Genomic DNA, 7364 nt, shown 5'->3' with positions numbered 1-7364 from the left:
GAGAGAGACACATATGTGTACATTAATTTGCAATTCCTGTAAATGTCTCATGTTAAACCAATTCTCGGGTTGAATTGCTATTACAGCCATTATTAACATATAATTGGTGAAAGCATTATTAATATATGCAGGCTCCATTAAGACTAAAAAATTGTATTGGAGGTCTGTCTCTTAATATGTGAGGCCTCTTCCCTGGACACCTAGCGCATACCTCCAGTGATGAGAATTACTGGGCGGGGCAGGGTACAGAGCCAATATTATCCCCACTTGCCATAAATGCACACACGTAAGTTAACAGAACAAGAGGAAGTTTTATCACAGCGACCGAGCACCGTTCCGGGGACCTCTTCTGGTTGCAGGTGCCACGGGAGAGCTGACCAGAGGCTGCAGACGCCTTGCAGGACGGGGAGGGGCTGGAACTCGGCAACCCGGGCAGCTGCTGAGACACCAGGAGGCCGTGCCCGAGGAGCAAGGGCACACGCGGCGAGTAAGGGAAAAGTAAATTACCTGAAATGAAGAGCTCATTGAGTTTTCTGAACATCAGACAGGGCACAGCTGAAGAGAGGATTTTTCAACTCAAAGTTCCATCAGGAGAAATCACCTGAAAACACAGAAAAAAATTAAAATGAGAAAAAATATACCAGAAAGCAATGTTAGAGACGTGTGGAACACGATCTAATGGTCTAATGTACAACAGCCTAAAGTTGGACTTTCAGAAGAAAGGGAAAAGAAAATAGAGCAGTAGAAATATTTGAAGAGAGAATGTGTGAGAATTTTACACATTGGGGTGCCTGGGTGGCTCGGTTGGTTGAGTGTCAGACTCTTGATCTTGTCTCAGGATGTGACCTCATGGTTCATGAGATCAAGCTCTGCATCAGACTCCACGCTGCTTGGGATTCCCTCTTCTTTCTCTCTCCTCCCCTTTCCCTCGCTTGTGTTCTCTCTCTCTCTCTCTCTCTTTCAAAATAAATATATAAACAAGCAAAAAAATTTTACAAATTGATAAGACTACTCCAACCTCAGATCCAAAAAGTTAAGCAAATCCCAGAGAGAACAAATTCAATGAAAAACGTGTGGAGGCATATCACAGTCCAGCTTCTGAAAACCAAAGATAAAAATAAAAGTCCTAAAAGGAGGGGCACCTGGGGGCTCAGTTGGTTAAGCGTCCAACTTTGGCTCATGTCATGATCTCAAGGTTCATGAGGTCGAGCTCCGTGTCGGGCTCTGTGCTGACAGCTCAGAGCTTGGAGCCTGCTTCAGATTCTGTCTCCCTCTCCCTGCCCCTCCTCCNTTTTTTTTTTAAAGTCCTAAAACAAAATTGAAAAGGAAACATTCTCAGGGAAACTTCACTGAGAATGACTTCTCAAAAGCAGCGGGTGCCAGAAGACAGAGAACAACATCCGCAAAATGCTAAGGGTCAAACGGTCCTCCAGACCAGTATTCAACACCTAACAAAAATATCCTTCAAAAAGTAAACGCGTGGGGCGCCTGGGTGGCTCAGTTGGTTAAGCGTCCGACTTCAGCTCAGGTCACGATCTCACAGTCTGTGAGTTCAGGCCCCATGTCGGGCTCTGCGCTGCCAGCTCGGAGCCTGGAGCTGCTTCGGATTCTGTGCTTCCCTCTCTCTCTGCCCCTTCCCCACTCATGCCCTGTCTGTCTGTCTGTCTCTCAAAAATAAACATTAAAAAAATTTTTTAAAAAGATGAAGTCCTTAAAATAACAAACCTAACATCCAAATGTTCAAAGCAAAAATTAACAGAAGTGAAATGAGAAACAAAAGAATCTACAAATATAGTTCGAGATGTTGATGTTTGGCTATGCCATTATTAGAACCAGCAGGCAGAAAAATCTAGAAGGAAAAGAAAATAAAACAAGGCCTGGACCTTCTAGGGTTTATGTCAGGCAGGCCTGGCTGGAGGAAGTGTTGTCAGCATCCTGTGTCAGTGGCGTTTTCTGTGGGCCAGGAACTGCTTTGAGGACTTTGCAGGTACTGACTTGGGCCCTCCTTGCGATCGCCCTGTACTGGGCAGGCGCTCCAGTGGCCTGTCTCACGGCGGCAGCGGGGACGCGGGGAGGGTGACGTGCCCACTCCAGGCCAGCCTGCCTGTGTGCCCGATACCACTTCAGCTGGAGGGTAAAACTGAGGCTCCTTCTATGTGCCACTCACAGTAGAAAGGGGTGCTAATTATTAATGCTATACTTGTGAATTTTTATAGTCGCTCAGAAACATAAATGCAGAGCAAAATCCGCCAGCGCAGCTGGTTTCAGTAAACAAAATAATACAGCCTGTGACTGCAAGTCCTGTGGTCCCAAGAATACGCCCTAGTCTCCCCTAAACTGAAACGCCTTCGGAGGCCTGGCGCCACGCGCCGGGTGAGAGCCAGACCCAGCAGCTGTGCTTCCCGCAGACATTGTCCCTGTCGGGTTCTGGCCCGAATCTCCATTTCCTGCCACTGCCCCCCCGAGTGGCGTGGGTGATGGTGCCCACCCCCACTGCCGGGCTCTGCCTGCAGCTCGCCTGGGCCATACTCGCCTCCAAAAGCGCCCGCCCCACCTCCCCCGCATGCTCACCTCGTTCATGCAGCTCTCCCGCCTGCGGCCACGCACCTTCCTCCCCGTAGACCCAATGCGCTCCTGACACAGTCCAGTTAGCCCTGGGACAGCTCAAGGGTCAGGGTTGAGGCACCGACTCCCTTGACTCCCTTGACTCCCCCAAAACTTTACTAATAGCCTGCTATTGATGAGAAGCCTTATCAATAACATAAATGGTTGATTAATAATACGTGCGTCATTCTATGTTTTATATATTGTGGTCCTACTAAAGAAAAGAAAGCTAGAATAAAAACAACTGTTAGTAAAATCCTAAAAAACCACATTGATGGTAGTGTTCTATATGGAAAAAGATCCAACCCGTGTCGTCCAAGGGTCCACTGCGTTCCCTCATTGTAGCGACTCTGTGGCGCCCGCTTCCCTCCAGGCCAACCTGTGTGTAACAGTTATTTGACATTTAATAACTTCCAGCCTGCTGATGTTTCTGGCTGCCTTCCTTTCACTGCTACTTAGTTTCTGTGCTGTTCTGTCCGTCTCCCCAGCAGCAGGGACCTCCAGCTACACTGCTGAGTGACCAGGTGCCCGTGGTGGACTCAGTGCATGTATCTCAGGAAGTCCTGTAACTCGCCACGTGGACTCGGCTGCCCAGCACTCGCACTGCGTTCAACTTGTGGTGGCTGTGGGTACACAGGAGAGACAGATACTCTAAATGTTCTTATTTTGGCCAAGCTTTCAAAGAAAATATAAGGTATATTCATGAAACTATGGCCTACTGATAATACTGTAAATTTAAAAAGTTTGGGGCGCCTGGGTGGCTCAGTCGGTTAGCGTCCGACTTCAGCTCAGGTCATGATCTCATGGTTCGTGGGTTCGAGCCCCGCGTCAGGCTTTATGCTGACAGCTCAGAGCCTGGAGCCTGCTTCAGATGCTGTGTCTCCCTCTCTCTCTGACCCTCCCCTGCTCGTTTTCTCTCTCTCTCTCTCTCTCTCTCTCTCTCTCTCTCTCTCTCTCTCTCCCCCAAATAAATAAACATTAAAAATTTTTAAAAACCCAAAAAGTATTATCATGGTGTAAGTACTATATTAAGTAAATGATAAATTTCACATTTTCTGGTTTTCTTCTTTATAGAAACACAAACACTACAGTGTAAAAAATCATACATTAGCCATCTGCTACCCAGCCTTCTGGGAAGGATGAGCTGTTCTGGGTGATCCAGCACCCTGGGCTCCGGGGCCGCCAGTGTGCCCCTCTGCCAGCATCTCCACAGCACCAGGCAAGGCGTAGGTGTTTCGTCTATTTGTCCCATCACTGAATGGAATGGAGGTCTACTTGGGAAACAAATCCAAATTTATATGATTATGAAGTTTCAAATAGTTGTAAGCAATCACAACACCACAACTACCTGACATCAAAACCTTTCTGATGGTGTCGGGGGTCTCCGGTCAACATCCTGTTGCCCACGAGTATAATTACCAATACCGTTTTGTCTCTGGCGTGACAGGGAAGCACCTGTCAACACAGAGCTCACCCCGATTGGTTTAAGTAACTACATTGGTATAGATCACTAAACAAAAGCAACAGATCCTTGAATATTGATTTGCTGAACTTATGCCCTATTTGATCTATAGACTCAGTACCACCCCAATCAAAGCCTCAACTGTTTTTTGTAGAAACTGACAAGCTGATTTTTTTATGTTTATTTTTGAGAGAGAGAGAGAGGGAGGGAGACACAGAATCCGAAGCAGCTCCAGGCCCTGAGCTGTCAGCGCAGAGCCCGACGCGGGGCTTGAATTCACAGGCTGCAAGATCATGACCTGAGCTGAAGTTTCATGCTTAACTGACTGAGCCACCCAGGTGCCCCTTAAGAGAATTTAAAAAAACTCCTGAAACTCCATAATCTAAAAAACAAACAAACCCTAAATTTTTAGGAACAGGCAAGAGGCTTGCCTCAGAGAGGGCACAGCAACGCCAGCAAGCACAGGTCATCAGTACCAGCCACCGGCAGGACGGCTACAGTTAGCCTGGGGTGTGCAGCAGCTAGGACTCGTACATGCTGCGGGGCAGGGGTACAGAACGGGGCCACCACTTTGGGAAACAGTCTGGCAGATTCTCGTATCAAGTTACACACCCGCGCGCGCACGCACACCCCTGCCACACCGTCCAGCCAGTCTACCCTCCGAACTCACTCAAGAGAAAAGAAGGCCTATGCTTGCGAAGTGGCTTGTACGCCAATGTCTATAGCAGTTTTATTCATAAAATTCAAAAGCAGAAATGATCCAAGTGTCATCAGCAAGGAAGTGAAGAAACAAGTCCTGTGTGCCCACGTCCGCGCCCCGGAGGGGCCGGCCGGGCAGAGCTGCCTCCTGAGCCCCTGCGCCACCACGCGCCTTTCTGGGCTTCCTCCGAAGCATTTTGCTGCAAGGGCTTTGAGTTTCTATCAAAAGACACTTCGAGTCCGGCTGAGTTTCCGGTGTCCACGCCCCCTGGCCCGGTAAGTGCAGTTCTGGAACGCAGAAGTCCAGCGCAGAGCGGTGCACAGGCCCCGCCTCCCTCTGACACCACTTGAACGCGCGCATCTGCTGCGGCGCGGTGACGGGCAGGAGGGTGCCGAGTGTGGTGCGCGCGGTGGGGACGGGGCAGGCTTGGCACCATAACCAAGAGAGTCCGCCGGCCGCCAGCAGGAGCTGCTCCCTTTCTTGGGGTTCTGTCCTTTTCCATTACAAAGAGAATAGGTATGTCTTGCTTTGTAATCTCAATTTAAAATCAAGGTTGGAAAACATTATTGAATCACTTCAAAGGTAAGAATTGGTGGGGCTCCTGGGTGGCTCAGTCGGTTAAGCATCGGACTCTCAATTTTGGCTCAGGTCGTGATCTCATGGTGTGTGGGTTTGAGGCCCAAGTCGGGCTCTGTGCTGACAGCGCCGAGCCTGCTTAACGTTCTCTCCCTCTCTCTCTGCCCCTCTCATGCTTTCTCTCTCTCTCTCTCAAAAGTAAAAAAACTAAAAATTGGTAAGATGCTTTAAATCCCATCTGGTTTTAGGAAAGGGTGAGTTTTATAGATGAATAATACTTACCCTCCTAAACAAACAAGAGCTACAGAGATAAACCTTAAAATGCCAGCTTTTAAAAGAAAATCTCAAGAAAATCGTTAAATTTACTGATATTAACGGGACCCGAAAGTGTGTGTTTCTAAGTCCTCCTTCATGAACACGTCCTCCTATCGGCAGACGTCCCTCGGCAGCTCTGGAGACACGTGTCCCGGCTCCAGGGGCAGGAGGGGGTCAGTGGCCGTGGCCAGAGGTGCACCTGCAGGCATGTCATAGAATGCATCACCTATGTGGCTGCGTGTATCCAGCTGCTGGGTTAGGGCAGTCCTCCCGGGAAGAAAGCCCTAGAAGGTGACGGGGTGGCCAGGCCCTACGCCGGCTGCCCCGCATACCTCTGTGCTCTCAACCATATTTACCTGAGTTTGAGGAGAAAAGAGAAGATGGCCTGGGTGGGGGTGGTATGAAGCCACGAGGCACGGGGCTCTCCTAGTGACCAGTGTCCCACGGCTGGCCACACGCAGGCCAGCTGCCCTTAGTATCAGGGGACAGCTGTGTCTCCTCCTCCAGGCGACCTTTCTGAATCTCCGTGTGGACGCTGGAAAGGCACACATGGAAAACACGCAAAACGTAGACTGTCAGACAGGAGTTGAGCAGCCGAAGGCAGGTTCTGAACGGAGGGGCCTCTGCTGCCTCAACTCCGCCATCCCAGAGCCCCCGGCGGCTTGTCGGCATGCTGGCCATGCTGGTCCTCGGGTGTCCCGAGAGGAGATGCCTCCGGGCCGGCTCGGACTCCTGCGCCCCTTCACCCAGGCACGTGTTCGTCTGCATGTCACTCAGCAAACGCTTCCTGTCCCTGGCTTCATGCAGGGCCCTGTGCCAGATGCCAAGGGCCCATTGAGAGCAGAGGGGGCGTGGGCGGTCTTTGTCCGGCCAAGGGGGGCAGGAGGCCTTGATGCAAGCTGTCGGCACACCCCACCTGCGGCGGCCGCCCCTCACCCACAGCCAGGCCCTTCCTGCCACCCTGCCACATGCATGCCCCGCCACCCCCACGCGGGGGCCTGCTCCCGTTAGCCATCCTGACCCCTGCCAGTGACAACCGTCCCTTCACTGTAGCCACCAATTCCCAGCTCACCGTGGGAGCTCAATGACGATTGTGCACATGCGAGTGGGGGAGGGGCCCAGAGAGAGAAAGAGGGAGGGAGAGAATCCCAAGCAGGCTTCATGCTCAGTACAGAGCCCGATGCAGCGTTGCGTCCCGGGACAGGGAGATCACTACCTGAGCCACCCCACGCCTGTGCGCGTGCGCTCTCTGGTGGCACTCGGCCCACGTGGAACTGCACATCATCCTCAGTACTGGCCTGATGCAGAGTAAGTTTGAGAAAGTGACGTAATGAGTAAGTGATGACTCCAGTCGGTTGCCGCTTGTTGGCCCCTGCGGAAGCCTTCCTGAGCTTATGAGGGTCGGATGCAATCCCTCCNAGAACAGGAGCATGAGAGCAAGGTGGCACTTTGGGGGTCTCCTGGTGGTAAACCTCAAAATGGTCCTGGGGCATGCGGCCTGAGCTGTGCGTCTGAGCATCCAGCTAACAGAAATAACCCAAAAGCTTCCTCTTGGAAGTCCATTTCAATTCAACAATATCTGTGGGAAGCTACACCCATAGGAGTCACTGATTCATTTAGGAAACAAAATACAAGAAAACAGAGACCCTGCCTCTCATGAATGGGTAACAAAAAGACAAATAACCACAGTTTCTGATACTGCAGAGT

At 50.8% G+C, this 7364-nt stretch overlaps 1 long non-coding RNA gene across 1 annotated transcript; it reads right to left on the bottom strand.

Annotated features, from left to right (window-relative positions):
* Nucleotides 1-4789: 4789 nt before the first annotated feature.
* LOC144225780 (uncharacterized) lies at nucleotides 4790-6956 on the bottom strand. Its single transcript, XR_013333383.1, has 3 exons — nucleotides 6874-6956; nucleotides 6014-6192; nucleotides 4790-5856 (listed from the first exon to the last, which is right to left on the bottom strand). It is a non-coding gene; the product is annotated as an uncharacterized LOC144225780 (long non-coding RNA).
* Between the last annotated feature and the right edge of the window lie 408 nt (nucleotides 6957-7364).

The sequence above is a fragment of the Crocuta crocuta genome, unplaced genomic scaffold (genome assembly GCF_008692635.1).
Source record: "Crocuta crocuta isolate KB4526 unplaced genomic scaffold, BGI_CrCroc_1.0 scaffold50, whole genome shotgun sequence".
Lineage (NCBI taxonomy): Eukaryota > Metazoa > Chordata > Mammalia > Carnivora > Hyaenidae > Crocuta > Crocuta crocuta.
Note: the sequence above shows the minus strand (reverse complement) of the source record. Positions and strands in the feature narration are given on the sequence as shown.